At 36.2% G+C, this 25716-nt stretch overlaps 1 protein-coding gene across 3 annotated transcripts in view; it reads right to left on the minus strand.

Moving 5' to 3' along the window:
* LOC117233637 (tyrosine-protein kinase Src64B) overlaps window positions 1–24691 on the minus strand; it is an 86378-nt gene extending 61687 nt beyond the window's left edge. For all 3 annotated transcript variants that reach the window (XM_033494122.1, XM_033494123.1, XM_033494120.1), the window contains exon 1: window positions 24471–24691. The gene's annotated coding sequence lies outside the window, so the exon portion shown is untranslated. The remainder of the gene's footprint in view (window positions 1–24470) is intronic.
* Between the last annotated feature and the right edge of the window lie 1025 nt (window positions 24692–25716).

The raw sequence follows: 25716 nt of genomic DNA on the forward strand, positions 1-25716 counted from the left end.
CCACTGCATCCCAAGAAGTTAAAAGTTACAAATGAGCAACGATTTTGTACTATTTATATTATCGAATCTCATGAAAGTTTATTGAATCCTACAGTTCTGTAAATATAAGAATTTGTAATTCTCGAAAATTTTTCATTGTCATATTATCATCTTCGTACGTTCCATTCCGCCCGTATGTTCTCACGTATGCACTGTTTATCGTCAGCATGAATAATCCATCGGACCACCCGGTGTACATCCCGGTGTGCATATACGCGTTGTTCCGCTTTGCTCACCTTACAATAGGATCGAATCTTCCATGCATTCATAAAGGACACGTGGTACGTACCACGTTTGCGAACGTTCACTGAAATCTCAGATCAGCCAAGTTACTTTGGCAATCGTAATGCAAACTAGTTTGTTTCAGTTGATTCGCAAAAATCTGATTTATCGATCGATTGCTTGATTTTCTGATACGAAACTGATTTTTGTCAAATTTATATAAATATTGTTGAAAAAAATTCACACAGAAAGAACACTTGCTTTCTTAAAACTCGAACGATCCTCAATAATATTGTCCCCTTTTTAAATTGAGCAATTCACTCATAATTTCTCTTATTATTACAGACACTTTAGCAAATTCTACATTTTCAACTCCTTCGTTGTTTTAGTATTCCTTGCGGAAAATCAAATTACTTAAATTCGAATGACACCAAGTCACTCAACTTTACTTGTATAAACACAAACTCGAAGTGAAATTATTCCAATTCGAACAACTTGACCAAACTAAAGCCTGAGTAAGCCTTTACAACAGAATCAACTCTTGAAGGCATGTAACTGGTTTTCTAAAATCCTGTGCTTAAAGAACACGTGGTTTCGTGCGTAGAATTCATTAGAGGGATTTGTTAGAAGTCTAGGTAATCAGAAGTTATTGTAGAAGTTGCTATTGTATGGTAGAGACTTTTGGTTCATAGAAGTGAAGAAAGTCACGATCGTTCCTAAGAAGCTTACGCATAGAGATTATAGTGAGAAGGGTAGTTAAATTGATTGGTAGAATTGACAGATACTTTGTCTATGCCTGGAGAAATTGATAGAGGTGCTAAGCTCATTTGTTTGATAATGAGATGGACTCGTAGCATCGAACACACGACTGGTTGTATTCAGAACTTGTAGTTCGAGGATTTATAATTTCGTGCGGTGAATAAATCTAATGGTTTTATCGATGAGCAATAATTAGAGAACGAGATTGGTATGTAGATCGAATATAATAATAATAATTGCAAAAATAAAAGGTCTAACGCACCATTTTTACGGGTTTACTATTTTGATCAAAGCTGTTAAAACGGGAATATGTATAGAGAATGAAATTTTCACCAAACTCTTTATAAACTCCGCTGAAACTGTTTATAGCTGCAAATATATTAAAAAAAAAAATCGATTTCTCTCGATGATGAAGGTTCGTTTAAAAAAGAAACCCTTGGCAAAAAAGAATTAATAAGTTGAGCATGTTCGTGTAAGCCCGTATGCAAATAACGCGATTAAAGCGGTTGAAAAAATGGAGTAACGACCTGCACACATCGTCGACGTCGAAGTAACTCGCGCAGATAGGCCAGAAATAATAATCCATGGCGAAGGTAAATGCACGGAGGAGAGGTTGAAAACGTGTCGTCGACACGTGTTGCACGAACGATACGACTCCTCATAAAATCATCGAACGCCTCTGCGAAAGCCCGTGAAAACGATCCTGTTCGCGACCGATTGGCTTTTAAAGCCACGATGAAAATGCGATACGCTTAACTCCACGTTGATTGCGCTTCAAATATAGGTAGAGTGTTAGCAATGAACGTGATAAGAAACAATTTAATTGCGTAACGGTACCATTTATGTATACAGTTTCCCAAAGAAGTTCCTATGAAAAATTCAACGTGATATTCGAAATTCGTGATGTCAGGTTGGTCTAATAGAAAATATGTTGCAGCGCGAGAGATCGTTCGTGCGAACTTTTACTCGACTGCCTCGTAGAACAACTTAAAGCGATCGAGTCTCTTTAAAACGTTCTGGAAAGGACCAAATTAGGCTTGTAGACTTGTAGAAGAAACGAGTGGCTACTTGACGAAGTTCTGGCGATAGACTGATTCGGACTGACGATAGAACGATGTTTGAAATTAGGCAAGTTGCCGACGGTGGACACTCGAATTTTCTGATTTCGTATTTTCTCGAGATGGAGGAGATGGAGAGAAAAAGTGCTTGGCGAGTGTGTGTTTCGAAGAAGCCAAAAATGTAATCTCTGCATACCGGTCACATCAGGTAGCGAAAGGCCTTGAGGCCTGATCAATAAAACAAGAAAGCAGGCTCGGTTTAAAGGAAGAAGAAAGATATAGCAATTCCACAAAATTTCCTGTCATTCGACTGTCCTTGGTTATAAACAGTTGTAGTTTCCTTAAATTGTTTCTGAAGACTCTCGAAGGTTTTATAATCGTATTGTTGCGTTGCAACGAAATGTTTGTTTGAAGTTTTCATTGAAACACCTGAATCAAAAATCCCTCGAATCTCGTTGTTGATAGTTGATTTTTTTTTAATGAAAGCGTAGCAAACAATTGTTTACTTGCAAAAAATAAAATAATTTTAATGAAATTTTCATTTAAAGAAGATGAAAAAATATAGGTATAAAAATTAATCTGAAAATTCTGTAATTTCCAAGAAATTACACTTACTAAAGAAGGAGAGATTATATTTAACATGCACAAGCCTGATACAATATCTATATTTTCTTGAATTTTTCGCTAATTTTGAAAAACTACCTTCATAATAGTTACGTAAGTTTTATTTCATGGTAATGCCGGCGGAAATAATATTTTTATTCTTTCCTCATAAAGAAGAGTTATTGTTCATTCTTATGGCCAGTTGTAATCCGAATGTTCGCCACAAACGTCTATTTCCATTTTCCCAGCCGATGAAACTTAAATATACTACTTAACAAGAAGTTTCATAGTTTTACACTTTAAAGCGCGAGCAGTTTGAAACTTCTAATAGTCCCATTTACCGGTGGGGATGATGTGAAAGAAAAAAGAAGAAACATTCGTTAAAAGAACGAAAACGACAACCTTTGCACCTCGAAGTAAAAAAGTAACAAAAAAATCCAAGGATTCTCGTATTCAACGTTTCTCTGCATAAATTTCCGAGCTTTCTGCTTCCAGTCCACGTATTCGTTTGCACAATCCTAAATCTCTTATTCATTAGGTAATCCTAGTCCATAATATTTTCTGATATATACCATTAATATCTAACAACATTCAACTTGAAGGTACATATTCTCATCGATAGAGCTTCATCATGAGCGAGTATAGAATACAAAAGTAGCAATATCATTAAACGTTGTAGGTACACTTATCATCCTTGAAACGTGCCAAGATCCCTCCATTCTACCAATAGAAGGCAAACTACAACGCTTGTCCCTTCGAAGATCATGTTTTATTTATTTCCCTGGCTTTTCCGGTCGCTGACGTTTCAGCATTCTCAATCTACCTTTTCCTTCACTTATATGGTGTGTGTAAAAAAAATACTTAGCTAGATTTCTTATTTATATAACTTTATAAAATAAAGAATAACAATAAAAGAAAAGTAAATAATATAAACAATTCGAAGTGTATTTTTAACCTATTCAAGAACCTCATCTATCTGTATAAAATTCCCACGAAAAATTATAAATTACACAGCCACTTCGTTCGCTCAAAATCGACAATTCTAACGTTAAGTTACATTTCATTTCGATAGCTTCCGCCGCCAAGAAAATCGCAATCACTTCGTCATCCTTATCATATTGGGCAATGGTAACGTGCAATGTGCTCTACGGGAAAGTAAATCGGTCGAAGAATTTTTCCATTATTAACTCGTCTGCATTACACCGGCTATTTCCTTCGTCCTTTGTTTCCCTATCTCGCAATTTGTTCACCACCTTGATATTACACGATATCGCAATTCGCAAATACCATTGGACGTCTACCCTTTTCCCTTTCAACCCCGTTCCTTTTAATCCTGTCTTCCCGTCTCTTAAGCACGCAAGTCTACAACCGCTTTCCTCGTTTCATTTGCAACTGGGTCGCAGACCTTGCCACAGAGAGAGAGAAAGAGAGATAATTATCGACAAATCGATTAAGAAAAATATGCAAATTCGAAATGATATAAACGACCTCGTATCGGAAGTACATATCGTGATTTTTCATCAATCTTATCTCACCAACGTTTTGCTTACCTTTCCCGTTCACTGTTACGTCAGAGACAAAAATGTCTTTGTCGTGAATCATTCTATAATCACATTATACTACACGTTAAAACGGATAATGTAAATACAGTATATTGGAAAAGAAGGAAATTGTTGTGCTTCGAAGTGATTAACGATGAGTTCGCTTCTGTGTATGAAATATTTCTGTTTACCCGAGCATTTGAATCATCTGTGTTTCTTTGCTTTGATAATAGCGTTTATTGTAATTTGAAGTTCAAACGACTGTTTACTTGGAAAACCTAGCGAGATGATGTCGAGTAATATTTAATATTCCGAAGATATTCCGGAGAATTTCTTAATCGATCTTCACCGAATATTTATAAAAAATAATTTAAACGTTCATTATGAACTTTCGTTCATATAATACTTAAATTAATACTATAAAAGAAATACTTTGCATACAAGGATTGATTGTAAGTACTTAATACAATTATATATTATACGGTAAACTTGAAAAATAATTTTCTTCGATCGATTCTTAAAGAAAAAACAATTACAAACGCATTTGTTATTTGTTGGTTATAGGTAAGCATATTATAAATATTCGCTATAAGATCTGCCTGTATAAATACAACGAATTTCCACCAAATATTCACACAAATAACTACACCAGTTGGACGAGGATAATTGCGAGCGCAGCATATCGAAGCCAAAGAAGGGAAGAAAGAAACGTGTCGGTCCATCGAAAATCCCTTGTGGCCAGACAAGGCATATGATCAAAAATCCTTCATTTGCCCGTCCGTTACTCGGTATGCGGCACGAGAGTACGAGAGCGACCACGGACACGAGACAATAGGACACACTCCATGCAACATGTGTTACCAGTCGAGTAAAAAGAAGGAGAGAGGGACAGGGTATACAGTGTTTCTCGTGTCCCTGTATCCTTGCGCTATACTGGTAATACACACTGCGTGTGCACGAAAGTGGCAAACAAGCGGTAAAAATCGAAGGGCCAGCTGGGCCAGTCCGTATCCTGGGTCCATTGTCAACGTGCTTATTACAATCGTCCATAGTGAAATTGCTGTTGTATACTATCCCTTCCATCATACAAGCTGCATACAGGCGACATAATGGCACGTCGTACGCAATTTTCGTTTGCAAGATTCGACGAGTTGTTAATACATTTCAAGTATTACTTCTAATCGAGGAAACACCCAACAGATCTCACAAAGGACATAATCTAACAAACACGAAGATGGTACCCCGCTGGGGGTAGCCACCCACATGTTATATTATTATACCACTGAGCTATAATATTTTACCAAATGTCCTACTGGGCAAATTGTAAAATTTAAATAAATAAATAAAAAAACTTGTAATCGAGCATTAAGTACGAATGCCTGTATCCATCAGTTTGCAAGAATGTTGTTTATAAACAAGCTGAGGGCTGCTTAAAAAAATTCCTTCATAATATCCGAACGATACTCGGAGATATTAATTTTTTCGTTACATATTAACTCTCCAAAATGAATTTTATGTTGTCTTAATATTCTGCGGTTCATAATAATCCAAACGCTCTATTCTATTAAATAATATTATGATCTCGTAATATTCCAATGAAGAACAAAGTCACTATTGGAATTTTGAACACCATCTCTCATAGGTATCCGGAAATTTCCAAAATGTATAAATCAACGAGAAACTAATATCAAAAACAATATTTACGTAATTATATGCTACGTAACTTTTTACTGAATTTGTCCAATATAATCGTGGCTATCTTCCCTCGTTCGAATGTTAATGAAATTTCAAAATGTTTTATATCAACACATACTACAATTTATACGTATTAGGTTGTTCGAAAAGTTTCTTTCGTTTTATAAGCTGATAATAGATGAACAACAATTTGTTTTATATTATTTTATTGAATCAGGTATGATCTATTTCTATTACTATATTCGTGCATAATTCAATAAACTAATATAAAACAAAAAACATTGTGCGTCTGTTATTTCCTTATAAAACGAAAGAAACATTCCGGACAACCTAATATAAGTTCTGTATGGTCGATGTTTCGACTGTTCGCAGGGAGACGCGATCTCGAAGAAGCGCGCCAGCGGGAGTCGTAAATTCCCGTTACGATTCGAATAATCGACGCCACGAATCGATCGATCCCTTATTTCGATTAAGATAATAAGGATGGATGAGTATAACGCTGATATTAACAGGTTATAATATATATTTTCGACAATCCAATAACTTCAATATTTGATACAATTGTGCGTATGTTGACTGCCAAACTACAAATGAGTACGACCTGAGACTCGTTTCGTGTTGGCGACTGTGATGAATGATTTTGACTCGATTGACTGTATGTTACTCTGTCGATTGACTGTCTTCGACTTGACGACTCTGATGACTTGACTTCTAACTCCTTCTGTTCCTCGAACTGTTTTTAACTGACTTAGACTGTTACCATGGAACCAGTCTAGAGATGTGGCGACTGTTCTGTAGTTGTCGCTCAAGACCAGAGAATGAGTGAAGTTCGTTCTCGTGTTATCGCGGAGAAAAGCTCGGGGTGGGCGTGTTTGTTGTATGAAGAAAGCGGATTCGTTGCTCACACTTTTCGTTAGGAAAATGAGGGTAACGAACCGCGATGCCCATTGGTTATGACCAACGTTATGAATGAAGATGGAAGGAGGAAGTCTCCTACCAACGTGGCTCATGGGTGACATTTTTCATGGGAAAACCAGCTATCTGCGTGATTTTTAAGAGCGAATAATAAACCTAAGGACTGTTCTAAGGACCAGCCATAAACCGAAAATAATTGCAGGATTAAAGATTCCGTTAAAAAAATTCTGTTTATGGTGGTTCCTTAGGTTTATTAAGGGTGTGTATAACGGTGCGTGGCATTTGACGGTCATACAATGAAGGGCGTCGCACGGACCATCTCACGCGACGTAACAGTCGATGTTGAAATACTCTCGTGAGCCAGTGATACGAACACCTGGCACTCGGAAGAAATTCCGCATTTAAGGGGCGTGTATGATTTTTGGAGCATATGTTTAGCGAAGATTGATAGCGCGAAACGCCGCACCCGCGCCACGCCGGCACCGAATCGAGCACGTGCGTGCACCGGTGAAAGAAGGATCGCGTGATGAGGTGTCATCAGCCTGGCGATGCTCGCCGACGCAGGCTAATGCTTCTAGCGTGTCGTAGTGAGCTTGAAGCGTCGCGCGTGGTTCCATCCTCTATACCTATACTCTATAGTATTTAACGCGGTGCAATGCCGCGGTGACGCTTTCAACGGGAAAAACGCGAGCCTTTGAAAACGAAGGAAATATGAATGGGTGTCGGAGGACTGAATCGCGCGAAACGAGGAAATTTGAACGGAGTGGCGGGCATTTACGTTCGAGTAGACGGGCAAATTTTTGTGATACGGACAGCAGCGTGAAGGAAATACGACTTTTTAGATTTTTTTTACCACACCTACGTGTCCTATTTTTAATATTCTTTTTCAGGATTTTTGTTTGTTATTGTATCAGATGGTGTAATGTACAGGGAGTCTCAGAGATCGTGGTATGGCGGGAAAGAGTTCTTATAAAAATATAGATTTTCACATACGACGACTTTGGTTTTTGAGAGAAAAGATACTGAAAGTCGATTATGCGGATATCACGATCCTGCTGCACCGTTTGTCGATTTCGTGGAATTTAGTTTCAGTTTCAAGAGATTTAAGATCGATGGTAGCTCACTAAAAAGAATAAAAATAGTGGATAATATAAATAATGTGACGACAATTTCGATTCTTTTTTCTGGGTAATGACAGGGTTGCTGGAACACCTAGTACGCTTCTATGTATGTGACAAAGTAAATACGGCAAAGCACGAAACATTCAACTCGTTAAAGCAACATTAAATCTGTGAACTGTACAAGACGATAAATTCTTTATCTCGGAGAAGTTTCGAGGGAAACCTAAACTAGAGGCCATCGGCGACGAGATTACGCTACTATCCAAGAAACAAATTAGCGTTTCCGTTTATAACCTCAATGAAAGTTGGACACAACAGCGAGTTTAAAATTATAATAAATTATTCTGTTCTCGCTGTATTCTAACTTAATCGTGCGTCGCTTAACCCTTTTACATCTAGTGATAAAGTATGTATCTCGTGACGCAACGTTATGGACGAGACACTCTGGGGTTCATAAATATCCAAACACTTTGGTCGATTCATGGTAACCATATTTAAATTTGATTAACGTGAACATACGAATGACGAATTAATAATTAGCAGCAGAATTTACTATTCTTCTCTAGAATCAGTAGTTTAAATTACTTATCGAAAAATATAACAATAATGTGTCTTACAATTCTAATCGTTTATATACTATACATTTAGCTGCACATTAAAAACTATTTATTCTATTCTGCTGCTAAAAACTATCGCTTGCATGAACGTCAGAATTCTTCCCATCAGTTCAGAAGAAATAAGACCTATTTGCATTTTCACTGTCTGTAGTCGCACGTCGAACTGGACAGTTTCAATGCACAAAGCGTGTCTTTTGTCTCGCACGTTAATTTAATAAAAATACGTCAGTGTAGATGTTAGTCTCAAAAATATATAAAGCTTTTGGTAACGTCTTATTAACCATTAGCCAGTCGGAATAAAATACGAAATGCTGCGTAAACCGCGAAATCGTTTCGTTTCTCTGCTACAAATGTTCACGATCCTTGGTAATTCCAGTGTTCGTAAAACCATATAGGATAGATAAAAGAGCGAAATCGCGATCGTGTTAGCGAGGCGTATTATCGAAATCTTTCTCGACTCCGGGCCAATCGTGCGCGAGGAAGATCGTTTCGAAACGAACGTTGAAAGCAGCGAGAACATCGACTGTCGAACTGAAATCGAGTCGAGAACGGATCGAAGATGCCAGCTGACTCGCTCCGGACGGCGGAACGGCCGCATTGTCGACGAGATTATTGCCCGAGCCGTCGATGAAATTGTACCGTTCACTCGACTCTGTCAAGCACCCACTCTTCGAGCACGGGATCGCGAGTCGACCCTCGCCACCGACCCTCTTTCAACCACCCAACCCCTTTCGACCAACGAGATTTCCAAGTTGTTGCGACGCTGATCGTCGGACGAGTCGACGCACTTGGAAAAATGCATTTAGAATATCGACCGATTCTCCAGACGGACGAATAAAGGAGAGGCGCTTAATATAAACAAGAAACGAGGATGTAAAGAGTTGAGAACGTGGTATTTCATTAAAACCTTGGACATTTTGTAGAAACTCGATGCACGATAAGAGAGACGTTGACAAGTGGAGGGAATTGAAGAAGATTCACGATGATTTCTAATTTGGAATCCTCGATAATGCAGAATAGACTGGCAGATTACGTATGTATGTATACTGAAGTATTGCAATACTTGTAGATAAGTTTTATGAATGTATTATGTGTGTTATGCGAAATATTTTAAGTTGTTGTTATGAGATTCGAATATGATGATTATATATTGTTCAAGTTTGAAACAGACCTGAAAAAAATAGGAATTTGAAGATATTTGATAGGAATAGAAATCCTCGATTACAAAAAACTAAAATAAAATACATTAAACTTTCTAATCATAATTAATCTCATATTATCAGGATATTTAGGATGAACCCAAAACTGTATTATACGTGAAAAATAAACCTGAATGGTCTGAATATCTACATTTCAATTACTGCAGGCCATCCATTACGTTCGACACACCGTTAAGCGTATACAATACAATTATTTGCATTCAATACAGTTTCAATGCGTCTCTACCTCTTCTATATCTATTCATTCTACTCCTGCATCACATACCGGTCCATAAAAGAAACCAACAGTTCACAGATATACCGCATCATCGGCAAATAAACAATCGCCCTTCCCCAATCCCCACATATGTATATAACTTATACGAGCCACATAGTAGCAGTACTCGACTGTGTAGCAATCGTCACAATCGACAAATCGGCTGCAACTTGTTAAACCTAAGCCTAACGAGCCTCGACGACAGAATACGACGACAACGTTCACTTCTCGCCATCCGACTAGTTTCGTCCTTCGTATTGTCGCACATGGCTTGCTCTGACTATACAGGATGTTACAGAAAATTAAAGTTAAAGTCCAGGGACTTTTTTATCCATCGAATAAATAGACTTAAAAAGACATATAGAAAATATATTTGAATGTAAAAACTATATATATTACCTGTGTATAAACCGTTCGTATATGAGAACTTCGTATAAAATGTTTGTATATCAGAAGTGTATACGAATATTTATATGCAGATGAAAATGTTTCTAAAACACCGTCATTTAATATTTAAATGGCCCGTCAGGATTTAAAATGACAATATCCAGTTGCCCCCTATCGAAAGGACTAATAAACACAGGTTAATGAATATCGTTAACTTCCGAGTTAATGGATGATTCTAGTTATGAGTTTGATGTAACATAAAACGTATGACTTTATTGCGCGTCTATCTACAACTCATCGAGTGGGTGGTTAGATCGAAGAAAGTAACCACGACAGATATTAACATGTACAGTAATGTACAGTAATTGTACGATTAATACCGCACTTCTTTTAAACTAACACCGCATGATTTTAATTTTATTACTACTACTATCGCGTGATCCTAAAATCTGCCCTACCTTTTTGAAACAGCCTCTATATACGCGACAAAGACAGAAAGGTGAGTGAGAAAAAGACAGTGAGAACAGGGCACGAGGAAAAAAGGGCAGGTGAGAAATGTTCTACGTGCCATACGCTATACGTGGGCGATTCGCTCGATTAATCTAACGCCGCCGTGCTACACCTCCGCCTGAGTCCGCTCGTTATTACGGTTAAACTGTACCCCGGCTGGACGTAATACCATACAGCGGTGGATAGAAGTGGAAAACGACAGGGGAAGTTGGTGGTATCCTTCTGCTCGACGGATAGGGAAGAACGTTCCTCTTCTTTCCAACCGACGGGGTAAACCTCTCTCCCCTTTCTCTTAGTTTACGGACAACAATTACACTTAATATCCCTGGCGAATTATTATTTCACAGCTTTCCGATGGAGACACTGCAAGTTTCTCTCGCGTCGATGCTTTTACAGAGAGTGAGAGAACTGCGACAGCTCTCAATCAATAATCGTAATTGGTGGCGTCGTCGCTGGAAAATGCCAGTGAATATTCGTTAATTTTCCGCGTGCGCTCACCCACTCGATCGCCCGACAGTTTAATTGGAAGTATCGCGTCGGAACTATTACGAAACGGATCGAGTGTAAATGAAAGCTGTTTCCTTCGACCTTTCGGAGTAAGGGTGGTTATTTTATTCTCTGAAGACAGAGCTGTATCTCTTTGTTCTTAGGTCAGTTCCGCGCGAGATGCTTGTTTAGAAGTAAAATACAAGAAAATACGTGGTGCAGTATATGCATTTATAAAATAGGATAACTTCGTGTCGATCGTTCTTTCTTAATTGGAAAACAATTATAAATAGATAGCTATAAACAACTATAAATATCTATATTGTATTTCTTACACAAATAGAAGAATCGGAGGACTCGTATCAAAAATATTCCTTGTTAGTCTTTGCTTCAGTGAAATGAAGCGGAAGAAGACACCCTATATAGCATTCTCAACTATTATTCAATAAGTTGCAATATTATTAACAGGCTACAGATGTTTATGCATTTATGAACAATTTTAATGTACAAAAACATACAGATTAGATAGAGATATGCGTACATCGTCATCGGTATAATAGTTACGAACATACCTTATATCTATATCTGTATACATACACAGTAGTGTTTGTATATCGAGTAAAACAAAGAGAAGAAAAATGAAACGGTCATTCAGAAGCAACTCGTAAGCTATGGAGTCGAAAAATCTAATTTTGAAAATGTTTGTCTGTTCGCATTGTTATCGCGTGAAAACTACCGGACGGATTTTGGCGAGGTTTTCTCTGTTCTATAGCTTAGTGTCCACGAAAGAAAATAGGATATGTTTCGTCTCGATCCATTTTGTAAAAGCTGAGAAATAGCCTGGCATCTGAGTTGTATACATTCCGAGATCGAACCTTTTTATAATTGAATATTGTTTACTCCGGAGAATAACCTAACTGTTAGTATAAAAAATATGTGGCTATCCCATTCATGAAAAATTCATCCGCTTAAATATTTTTTCTTACGTTAGTAGTCCACGTGAACGAAGTCACGCACAAAAACCAGTAGATACTTATAATGATGAAATATCCGTATAAAACCAGTCTTACGATTAAATTCTTATATATATACAGTAGGGATAAAAGGTAGAGACGCGAACGTGTTACCGGTACGCGGATGTTACCGTGGATCACACGATTCCTTTATCGCTTTCTCCTTTAACACGCGTACGATTTTCTGTATGATGGGTTCGTGTCGAGGACAGCACAATGTGCCAGCAGGATCGCCCACGAGAGAGAGCCTCTCGATAATTCAACGGGACAGGGCGAAAAAAATCAATAGTACAACTACCCCGATGGGGGAGGAGGTCCCCTAACTCTAACGTGCATATATAGACGCCACCGGGGCCAGGAACGCTTTTTCCACCTCGTATACTTAATGAGCACGGCAACCTATTTGCGCAACGCGCATGGTTTAACACTCGACGATACGACGAGCCGTAGGTCAAGCGATCTTGCATGGTTTTTCCTTCCTTTTCTTTTTTATTTTTTGCTCCATTTTTTGTTTCGTTCGTTGGTGTTTTTCTTCGAACGAAGACGAAGAAAAATAATAATTTTGGTGTGAGAATGACAAGGGGAAAAGGGAGGGATGAAAATAGGGGAAATTCTGATTGAAATTCAGATTTGTTAGAAATTGAATTTCTTGTGAGTGGGATCGTTTAAGAGCGAAGAAGTATAACGTGCATTTTATAAACACGATAACGTTCTTTCCATCATTTTCCACGCAATTATATTTTTCTACGTTAAAGAATATTTTACAATTGGTTTGAACTAAATATGAAAAAGATCGTATCGGTATATGTGATTTCTCGCTTTGATTTGATATCGAAGAATTCTATATTAAAATGATAAATTTCATTTTGTATTAAGAGGCTTTTATTTAGTTGTGAAAAGGAGTGCTTTTGATCACATTGATACATTTGTATGCACGCGTGCATTCGATTGTCCTGGTATGCCCACCATAAACGTTCTTGGACCACATTAGCAAGCACGGTATCCATTAATGGTGGTTAATGTTATTCATACCGCGTAAGGTAACTGTAAATATTAGGCGAACGTAGAGTGTTTTCGCAAATGAATCGGTAATTGCGCGTGTAGTGAGGACGTAATTAGATCCGTGAAACGTAGACGTGTTGTAATGTTGATAGAGTGACGTACGAGTCATACGAGTGGAAAAAATATGCAAAAATTATACATATTTCTAGGTAACGCTGCAGAACAAAGATATCACAAATTTTACTACTATACAAAAAGAAATCAAAACCAACATTTTAACTTAATTTTAATTTTTCTAATCAGATACACAATGCACATACAAATTGAAATTGATTATTAAAAAGTGATAAACACAAATTTAAACAAAATGCACCTGCATTTTTAGGTAAAAGAAATACGAACAGGGATATCACAAATTTCACCAATGAGCAGCAAGAAAATTCACGCCGATATTTCAATCTAACTTTGATATTCGCAAACTAAAATTGATTAGTTAGACGAAAAATACGCTTCATCTGTAGATCAATCTCATTAAAAGCTCTTGCCTTACTAATTATTACCAACTACTTGCTGAAAATATAACAATATCAGTCAATCATTTAAGTTGACACGCTGTAAACGTCGTCCTAGATTCGCAGAACTTTCGAATAGCTCCCGCGGAGCGTGAGAGGGCGTAAAGCATGGCGTCTAGCAAAGAAAACAATTACGTCCCTCGGAAAAGTTTCGAAAACGCGGCGGAACAGGCGGTGGAACGTTGGCCTGTCAAAGGGCTTTTCATCAAATTTCTGAGGTAAACAGTCCGGGCGCGGCATGGAAGCACCGGGATTCTTATACAGCGGAACACGGGAAACGAATATCGAGCAACGAGATCGACCGAGCCGTGAGAGAAACGCGAACCTGTCCCTTTTCCTTCGATAAAACGGCTCAAAGGAATTCCTGTGCACCTTGTTTCTCGTTAGGAAAGCGGAATCGCGAGGCGCTCGCGTCAAAGAACATTATTTCCCACCGTGAAGAGGAGAGAAGAGAGCGAGAAGAGAGCGAGAAGAAAGGAAGAAAATGTGATAAGAGGTCTCGAAGCTTTTTGTGCCACCGCTTATACACAGGAAACGAGAGAGAAAGAGAGAAAGAAAATCAGGCAGACTTGCATGAGCTAGCAACAGCGGAACGAAACGGAACGGAAGCGTTTTCTCTGCGTGACGCGCGCGTAAAAGTGCGTATCGATTTGTGAAAGCGAGAGTGATGCGAGTTTAGGAGCTATTGCAAGATGGGGTGGTTATTTCAGTCGCCTAAGCTTCGACATCTTGAAAGTCAATCTTCAACTTTACGTAGAACAATGATAAGAGCCAGCGTTCAGTAAGCTTAACGCATTCGCGTTGAACATGGGAATAAATGACCAAAATTACTAAACATGTAGCGAAAGACAAAAATATTCGTACAATCGATCCATTGTATAATATTACAAAAATGGAAGGAAATAACAATTATTGTATTTACTTAGGTAGACGAAGCGATTTGATCGGTTGCGAAAAAGAACAGAAATTCTTGAGGGAATAAAAATTGTTCACAATCAAGTTTAACGAGTTACGAGGCAAATTCATTTTCAGATCTACCCTGAGGAATCTAAAAAGGCAAATTACTTCCTTTCACTCAAATAACTCAAATATTCTACACTTTATTCTATATTTTCTTTCTATTTTTCGTTTTGTTTCTGTTTTTATCTTTCAGAAAGTTACCGTCAAGCTCGACGCGATGAATCTCGTTAACTATTTCGAGGGTGAGCGAACCTAAAATAAGGATGGTTTCGAAGGAAGCTTCACAGGGGACTCTGAACAACCCCTGGAGATTAGGGGCTAGGGAAAAAACACGGGGAACGGACCGACGATCGATTTTCCCGAAGGTTTTTCATCGGCAATCGTCCTAGACGCATTGTTCATTGCCCCGTTTCTCCTGTCTTTGACCGACGTTGCAGCCACCAAACGGTTTAATCCTCGAACAATCTACATCTGTCGTGTTGTTAAACGCATATTACATATACGTATTATAATTAGGATAAATGTCCTTCTAACTTACTAGACAACTTAATTTTTGCGTGTACAGGACATATTGATGTTATATATCGGGTTATCATTGGAGAATTGCGTATAGCGAATCTTCACGCGAATGGGCCATCGTTGTTACGTACTATAAATGATATTTATTGATACAAATGTGATTATTACAGAGTTTAACAAGTAATAGCGGCGTTTGGATAATCGAGATATCGATGACAATGAATTTAGGTTCGATAACGAATCCACGGTCAAAGGGATGACGAATGCGATTTGATACACGACTCTGGTGTCACTCAACGTACTTGTCCACTGTACAAGTAGAACTTACCGGACTGAATCTCAGTTCAAGTGGAACTGCCCTTATATACTCCTCACTGTACCTCTCTGTACCCCTCGGGTCGATCTTTGTTTTTAAGGAGAGCTATATAATTACTCCATACCTCTGTTAGGTACACGTCCCTTCCGTGACCGTGGCTACTTTCAACGATTCGTTATGTCACTTCAAGCCCAAGCTCACTGTCATAAATCTCGGACACCCATACTCGGATTAGATCATAAACAACTATTTCTCAGTTTTATTACTTAGGTACAGCTATAACAAAAAGTCTGGACTAGAGTATTGGGGACCTTCCCAAACGTTCCAAAAGAAAGGCCCCCATGTCCTTTCATCTCCAACGTATATTTTGTAGTATGATAAACGTTTAATATTAAATGTATCGTCTGTTGGAATAAATTCACGCTGCCTCTGGAATAATCGAAGCTATGCGACATAGATAGCGAAATTTGACGAATTACCAGCAACGCTAAATTCTCTTGCGTAGCATCGTCGATATAGCAAATACAGCGTCGCAAATATCGTTTGCGAATTACAAGTCTGTTATTTCTTTGCCTTTATAGGAATCGAAATCCCGATTGAATAACATGTTTCTATACGTGATTCTTCATTCTATACTCTTCTATTTAAGTAGAAGAACTAAAATGACAATTATAGAAACAGCTATTCTATTGATAACGTAGAATTAATCGAAACTGGCACAATTTAACGTGGAATTACCAAGTCTAGATATTGTTTTATATCGAATGATTGGGCACTGGCCACGTTCGACGCTCGATAAATCGATTCTTCGCGTTTCAGCATCTCCATTGGCCGAGCGAATAATTGAAAAGCTAGCCGCGTCAATAACGTGCGGAATGATATTCGGTGGCCCGTGGACCGTCTATCTACGAAATTGTTCGAGAATACATATTTTGCCCTGTACAAAAGAAATTGTCGCGTCTCGTAACTCGCGCTTTTGTACATGTCCGATGTTGCGTTCGACAAACACGCCATGCCGCGTGCTCGACGAACAAACGGAACAGGGCAAATATGGGGGTGCAAACGGGAAAACAGGGTGATTCGACGGGTAAAGAGGAAAATAAAAATTACGCGTGAAACACCTATCCATATATGTATCAGATACATTCTTTCACAAGGTCTTTTTTTCCTCTGTAACGATGATTTATTTTTCATGGTGATAAGTAGATTGCGAATATTTATGCAAATTCGTATCTTTGTCGTGGTAATTATGGGGATAGAATTTAAATAGATATTTTTGCGTTAGATGTTCTATTCTAATCTTGAGTTTCGTTTCTGACGTAGATAAACAGAAATGGCAGACACAAGAAATACGTTTGTCATAAATATATAAGTCTAACTATCTGGCTACTTTATCATTTGCATGATAAAGTTCCTTGTAGAATATATAATTTTATGTTTATAAATGTTACTCGCATCGTGAATAAGAATAAGTCACGCAACTGGAGCAACTACTAATTTTAACTTAACGTAGATAGATCAAAATGGCAGACAAAGATGACATAAAGATATGGCTCAAGCATGCAATACTTTTATTACTTTTACGAAACAAGTCCTTGTGGGATGTTCAGTCTGATTTTCGAAAATGTAAACTCGCATGTGTCAAGATCTTCGATCTTGTTATAAATACAATGTTATATTGTAATTATCCAACTTTTTTTTCTATCAATTTTATAGCAGAATTTCTTGCAGAAATTTCTAATTTTATTTTCGAAAGTATTATTCGCATCTTGTGACACGAGTACGTATCTATGTAATAAACATAATTGAACTGTATGAAAAAAAAAACGTAGTAGACAGGCGTTTTCGAACCCAATTTCTATGAAATATCGTGCTTGCGCGAAAGAAGCTGTTTCACGTATACGGCATGTATAAAGTATCATCGTGTTCTCACTTAAATCGCAATTTTTTTGTATTCCATCGTACATCCCGCGCTTAATGAGAATGGAAATTAAATCTCATTTCAGAAATGGAAGGGAGCTACGTAGAGTGATATATTATACCAGCAACTAAAGTATGAAACCATTTGAATTTGTTGTTTGTCCCCTTTATGGCGGACTAGCGTACCTCATCTGATTAAACCGGCGACGATCTGCTATACTGATATGACTGCGTCCCTATTTTAATTCGTGAAAAGTAGATTTCAAAATGTTAAAATTATTCGTACTTTCATAAATATAAATACCTATTATTATTATTATTATTATTACCATTTAAAACGAATAAACAACATATTTTTACAACAAACGAGAACACAAGGATTACAGTTTTGAAGAGTTTCTTCGTTAGAAAAAAACGAACGTTGTACATCTTTTTTAATGTTTTCAACGAAGATATTTGCATAAATATAAATATACATTTTTACTATTTTACATTTTGCACGTAAGTACATTTATTCGTGTTTCAGTAACATTCGCAAATCTTTTCACAGGAATAATCAAACTCAAAATTCTTATATTGTATTTTTACCTATCATTATCTGGTCATAAATAGAAAACAGAAAGAAAATTTTAATATCGTCTCTTCGACCATTTATCGCTTTTTTCTGTATAGATGAAGAAATACTCGACAACAAGCATAGCGAAGGAATAAAATGTGAAAAAGGAGGACAGATTTAAATCAAAATTCCGTATCCTTATCTGAAAACGCGACTACAAGCAGCTCGGCCAGGGAAACACGTGAAATTGCCTACTTCCGCGATACAAATGCCACTGTAACCAAGTCGACGAGGCCTCCAAGGGCACAAAGGACCGTTTCCAAGGAAGGAAAACTCGAGGCCATGTGTCCCCATCCTCTAAATCGCGACTTTCGACGGATAACTGGCACGAATCCAGTGGAAGCGTTTGCACGACCCGCGTCGACCGGAGGTGCTACGTGGATTAGATTTACACGCAGTTCCGTCTAGCTGCGCAACAACCATGAATAAACCAACGAGCAACGAAACTTATATTTATAACGAGCCACGTTGAAACACTATACAATGGTTAAGTTGATATAAAAGATTCCGCATGCAAACGAGCTTTCCAACTTTTCGGCTGTATCAAGTAAATCGATGTGATTATATTAAATATAGATTGGCTTATATTATACCCGAGAAAGAGGAATCGCGATTTTATTAGACGTTTTTATCGACAATTTTATCAGAGTTTTGTACTATTTGTTATCAGTGCAAAACCGTGTTCCGTATATAAATGAAAAAGTTATGTGTAAGATATAAAAATAATAAATTATGTTACTTTTATGTACGCTACGACGAATTTATCACAGCTATCGCGTAATGGTGTAACAATGATTATCTTTTTACTTGAATGATGAATTGAATGATCGCGATAAGTTAAGCTAATGTTTGATTAAGTTATTTCGTTTCTAAATACTCCGTTTCTTTGTGTATACATATATATTCTACGTTTTATACTATCGTAATATGTTAATAGTATGTTAATAGTATAATACTAACTATTATACATATATTGGTCGTATCAATAGTATTTTACTATAACTAATGCAATATTAAAAAGCTGAGTTCAAAGCAATTTTCTTATATGGACAAAAGCTAAAGCCAAGGATATTATGGTCTTTTATAATTTCATCAACAAATAACTTTATAAGTAACGAAAGATTTTTCGTACAAAAAAGCTGACTCCAGATACGGATTTCTAAAGGAAGAATAAAGTACGTACTTTCCTGATTTTCGAAAGTTAGTGTAATCGTTCATTCGCGACAATGAAAGGCACGAAAAGATCTCCCCTTAATGGGCGCGTTTCAGTGCTAAATGGCGTTGCTCGTGAAAAGTGGTGTTTTGCATTTGAAACACGCTCGAATAGGACGAAACGCAAAGAGAATATTTCGAGAAATCGTAATAAAGAAATTCTTCCCGGCTATACCGGTTCTTCTTTTTATCCAACAACTTCTAGGGAGACCGTCTTAGGGCAATGGGGAACATAGTCATTAGCGAATGGAAGGCTTAAGTGACTCGATACGGTCTCTACGAGATCACCATCATAATTTGATCATGAAATATCTAATGTGTTAAATCGTTGCACCTAATTAATATGATTATTGATTTTGTAAAAACATGCAGTAAGAAAAATTTACGATACATCATCCTTCGACCATATAGAAATTTTTCAATTTGATCAAGTTGAGATAGAAATTTTCATATTCGTACGATCGAATTTCTCAAAAATTTCATTTTCTTCGATAATTTCTGAAAAAAAAAAAAATGATTTAACTCATCAAGAATCAATAATGTATTTAATCAGATTTAAGAAGATTTCAAACGCAATCCCACGCATCTTCCAGATATGTACAGATTTCGTTACAGTGATATTTTAGTTCCAAGCTTCTAACGCTGTTTTTGACGTAAGCCTATTCAGAACACCGACACAAATTCATCTTGTCGTATTTAAAGATACTTTGACGCAAGTATCGTTCTTTTAAATGTCGCTGGTGGGCGGAGAACGCTAAGTGTCTGTAGCAAGACTAAAATGGTTTTGAGTTAGCCATGCCTGATACATTAACATCTTTACTTTTTTCTTTACTTCGTTCACGTGAAATCATACGCTTTCGTCTTTTCCCCGAACATTTTCTAAAGTATGTCATTGCTTATTTCTTGCAACGTAATGCACAGACCGTACGATGAATACAGAAAAGATAAAGCAACCTCTTCGACGAATCTTTCATTCCGTTCCCAAGATGTTGCTTTAAAACGCATGATTGTATTATACGTGTGCTTGTTACCTCGTTGGTTTGGTAAAATAAAAAAGAAAGATTAAAAAAAGGTAACAATAATAGTTACAATGTTCCTTACTATAAAACGCGTTTTCTAAGGCTTTCGTTTACGATCTTTTTACTACGAATCTATAAAATTTGTTCCATCAACGTTTTATACAAATATTTATCCATATTCCAGTAACATACACACATTTTTTTAAAGAGAAATAATTAGAATTGAGGATAGTGTAACCCTTCGAATTCACACATTTTTTACGAGAATCAATGATTAAAGAAATGGATGACATTTTGAAGTTTGACTATGACAAAGTAAAAAAAGGAAAGAAAATATGGAAAAGGCTAAAAGATTTAAAATCAATTTCAGTACGTAGTATAATGATACGTGTACATATTTGGAGCCACCATCGGTTAACTGTATTTCAACCATTCAAAAACCATGGTAAAGTTAGTAGCAATAATTAAACCGCAAATTTCTATGCAAATATCCAAATTACAGTACACATTTTAATATTTAGATAGTAAAACAAATTTCTGCTTAAGTTCCATTTCTTTAATTGTACTCATAAAAATATGAATTTACGTGAATATTCACAATCTAACGATCGTAATAATAATAAATAAATAAATAAAGAAGAGATTCCTTCGCAAATTTCTAGCAATGGCAAAGCAAAGTAAAATCGCCTATTGTCAGAAATGTACTATAGCTTCGATGACCTTAATCGCGAACAGTGGCAAAACAGTGATTATTCCGAGATAGAAAATGCTGCTTGCATCGTCATACTCGCTCTCCCGTATTTTTATTAACGATCGCGATGCTTTCGCGTCGCTTTGTTCAACTAGATATTTTAATGTTCGCATAAATTTTGTTCCAGCTTATTTCTTTTTATTGCTTTGCATAAACAGAAAAGCCTCTTACGCATTCGATATTATTATTACAAATTGGAGGCATTAACAAAATGTCAGAATTTCTCATTTCGTTAATTTCAATCTTTCATTTACATATTTATCGAGCAACGTCGTCATTCGACTTCGAATGAAAAACTCTACCATTCGACGAGTTTATAACGTGAAATATGTGCTCTGATACGATATGAAACAAATCTGCATACCGTTCTGTGTAAACAATCATCTGTTCAGAAAGAGGAACCTAAAGCACATTATTCGTCGATGCTTTCAAACTCGAAATACATTTTATGCAACGCTATGGCTCGACGGACTCATGGCAGAGAATACGATTTTCATAAAACAGTCAAATGATCAATTTACATTCCATTATTAATGGTATTATTGGTATCTCTACTATGGCTTTTGAATTTTTATACTCTTGTTTTGATAAACAAAAGACTTTTTACAGTTCTTAGAAAAAGTTTAATTGTAGCGTGAAATTTATTAAATGTATCAAACCTTTTAATGATAAAACAATACAGTTGGGTGAAAAATTCCCTAATTAAAAATAGATAAACTACGGCAAATGATGTATGATTTAAATTGTTAATGTTAAAAAGGTGAATCGAAGATAAGGAAGCAAATTTGTTGAAATAAGGCTTCTCTTTCGATAAAATCAATTTTGAAATTGTATCAAGTATGCACGCGGTTATAATTCCGATAATGTTAAACCAATAAATACTGATAACTCATATCGATAACGAATTACTAGACTTATACTAAACTATAATCGACTACGTTAACGTAATGTTCAAAAATATATGCACGAACCGAAAGGAAGATGCGACACTTAAATCAGTCTTCCATACGAAAAATTTTCATCCTGATATGGCACTTTGTAACCTTTTCTTTATACAAATATCTAAATCTTTCACACAAACGTACGAAAAATGCCAAACTAAAATTATATTATCAACTTGATATATCACATTTATCAATATAAGAAATAAATTACCATTTATATAGCTATTATTATTCAAACAGCGCTAACTGATAACGACGATAAAACGTTTTATAGATATCCATGAATCGTGTTTCGGAATACGACCAGTAGTTTGTAGTATCAGCGTTTCGTAGCACAATGTTATCGAACGTGAACGATAACGGTCAATCCACGTTGCAAAGTAGGCGCGTGCGGTTCTCCGGTGAAAGCTCGCGAGCGCAATGTCGCACGCGCGTGCCGGCGACGCCACGCAACGACAGATTTACAATTAAAGAAAGTTTACGGCATGCGCTATGACTATATACCTCGCTACGATTCCCTTGTGCGTGATTTCTGGGCAGACCGACTCTATCGAATCGAATATCCTCAAATTAGATAGCGACTAAATTACAAAATTTATATCAAAGAAATTAAGATAAATGATATTTAAAAAAATATATAACGCAAATATTGCTCATAAATGTACCTTAGTAAATGTCATAAAAATCCTCTAAATATTAACTCTTGTAAATCTATATTTAAATTTCTTAATGGAAAACTATGATTCTATAATTTCAATTGTCTCTATATTTTTAATGATAATCTAAAAAATCTCTAAATTATTCAAACTGTTTAAATTTGAATTGTAAATTTATAACATCTCTATTTCGACTATTCTGATTATTTCCATAGTTCTAGCGTTGAATATCACATTTCTGAATTGAAATACATACAAGGTTGGGTTGAAAACCTTGAATATATACACCATTGTAAATCTATGAAATTTCTAGGGAAAATTACGAATCGATTACTTCGACTATTTCAATATTTCTAGTGTTAATCATTCTAATCTCATACACGCCTTGCAAACTTTTAAAATGCCAATGAAAAGTTATGAATTAATCATTTTGATTATTCAAGTGATTCTAAGTGCTAATCGCGCTTATAACGGTATACATATGAACCAAACAAACGGCCGTTCCTCGTAACAAACCGAGAAGGATACGCATTATTGGCTCTCTTACTTTCGTCCTCGTCATTGCCTCTGTTCTGTTTTTCACGGTTCACTACCGAGATCATTCATTGACAACAATGTTGAACGATCACGGATGGAAAGTAGACAGGATTTAATGGGTGAAAACTAACCGAGTTTATAATAGGTTCGTGGGACGCGAAACTATCGAAACTCGACTGTAGCTGCGACGATAGCGATTATCGTTTTGTTCGATTCCCCGTGAACATTTACGGCAGCCACCGTAAACCGACCGAGCGCGTTGTAACGCGATAGTACCACCCGTTTACGAGATGTTAGAAACCCATTGGCAACTAATAAATGAGATTTAAATATGCATGTATTTTGAGTAAACGCTATCTTTCGATTTCTTACACTAAAATGGATGACGAGTGCACTATTTGTTTTACGCACAGTTAGATTAAAATTTGGTCACCGTTTTGGATATATTTTGTCATCTTCAAAGGTGCTTTGTATCTATATAATTAATAGATACAATAACAATGTTTATCGTATGAAAATAAAATGTATAAATATGATTTTATACATTTCAATTAGAATAAGTTACAATATAATTCATCAAACGTTGAATTTTAGTCAATTGCGAAAGAATACTACTTAATTACTACAAATTTTCGCTACAATATTTTTTACCGTGCCATTTGCTATTTATCTGTCTACGTGAAAAGCACTTGTTTTGATTCGATACCTTCTGTTTACAGTTTTTGTAATGATATGTTCCAACACTGACACAAATATTATTTAGACTAAAGACTCGTGTAAATGAACTGTTATAGAAGATGAACAAAATATAATTTCTTAAGAAAAGAATGCTTTCGAATATAATATTCAGAAATTACCACCAATGTGCGAAACTAAAGGTCAATGGCGTTCGTTTGTTTATTATGGTGAGCACTCCAATAGGTATACATATCTGTACGTATGTCAAACAGCACACACGGCTATCAAGGGAAACTTTTTATGCGAAAAATTCAAATTCTTTTTACCTGTGTTACAACAGAAGTTTCGGCGTTCTTCGAGTAATCCGCGTTCAATGGAATATTCAATGAAACATACAGCACATTTTAACACACGTCGGAACACACTGTGCGCAGCCAAGAGTCAACGAATGCACCACGAGCAGACTGACAGTTACCACGGGTTGTTCATTATTAGAAAATCTGTCTTGCAGGCTGCTCTTGCGCAGCCGGCGCGATACTACCGACTTCCTCCCCTCTACGAGCTGACGCCATTTGTACCAACCAACCTTCCTTCCCTATAGTATTCGTATCGTTTATAACCGTATCGACGAAATACGGAGCCCCGACTCTACACACGAAATCCAATGTTTACAATAATATATTTACATCTACAGGATATCCCAAAATTGATGGCATAAATGAAGTTGACTAATTGTATACGAAAAAGCAAGTGGAAAATATAGAATAAACTTTTGTCATTTGAGATTTCGTTTTCAAAAAAGTTGAATTTGAATATTTGTTTAGCATATGTGAATTTAGCTAATTACCATCTGGGTACAAGTAAACAATCAGCAGGAGATTATTCCACATGCAAAAATAAATGAAAAAAGTAAAATAACACTTTTCTGTTTAAGGCCTTGTTTTCAAAAAATTAAAATTTGAATGTGTTTAGTTAAGAATAGACCTGGTATACGTGTACTTCATCGATTTTCAAATTTTGTTTTCACAGAAACGAAACGACCTACGAAGAAATTTTGTTCTATATTTTCGACTTACCATTTACATATTTTCATACGTAGACTAACCTCCTCTCCAGCACGGAATTAACCAAGTTCAAGTATATGTATATACTCGATAAATTTTCAAACTCGATTTTCTCGAAAACGAAATATAAACAAAAAACAAACCTCAAATAAAAAAAATTTATTCCGTATTTCCGACTTACTTTTTCGTGTAGAATCATTCCTACCTATCTTATTTATACCATTAATACTGAAACATCTTGTATAAATTGTAATTTGAATATAAGCATCGACCTATGAAATTTTATAATTTCAATTAAAAAATTTGTAGATAATCTTCTTTATAACAAAAATCATTATTAATATATATTAATACTCAATCATTTTCTTTACATTTTTTATAGAAAATAATTTATATCAGTAGAAGGAATAAAATTCGTTTAAAATGATTGAACTGTCAAATTTTGTAATGTTACAATCATATGACTATAAATATCATAAATGTTGTGTTTCTAAATTTGGAAAATGAA

The sequence above is a fragment of the Bombus vosnesenskii genome, unplaced genomic scaffold (genome assembly GCF_011952255.1).
Source record: "Bombus vosnesenskii isolate JDL3184/JDL3185 unplaced genomic scaffold, Bvos_JDL3184-5_v1.1 scf7180000013298, whole genome shotgun sequence".
Taxonomy (NCBI): domain Eukaryota; kingdom Metazoa; phylum Arthropoda; class Insecta; order Hymenoptera; family Apidae; genus Bombus; species Bombus vosnesenskii.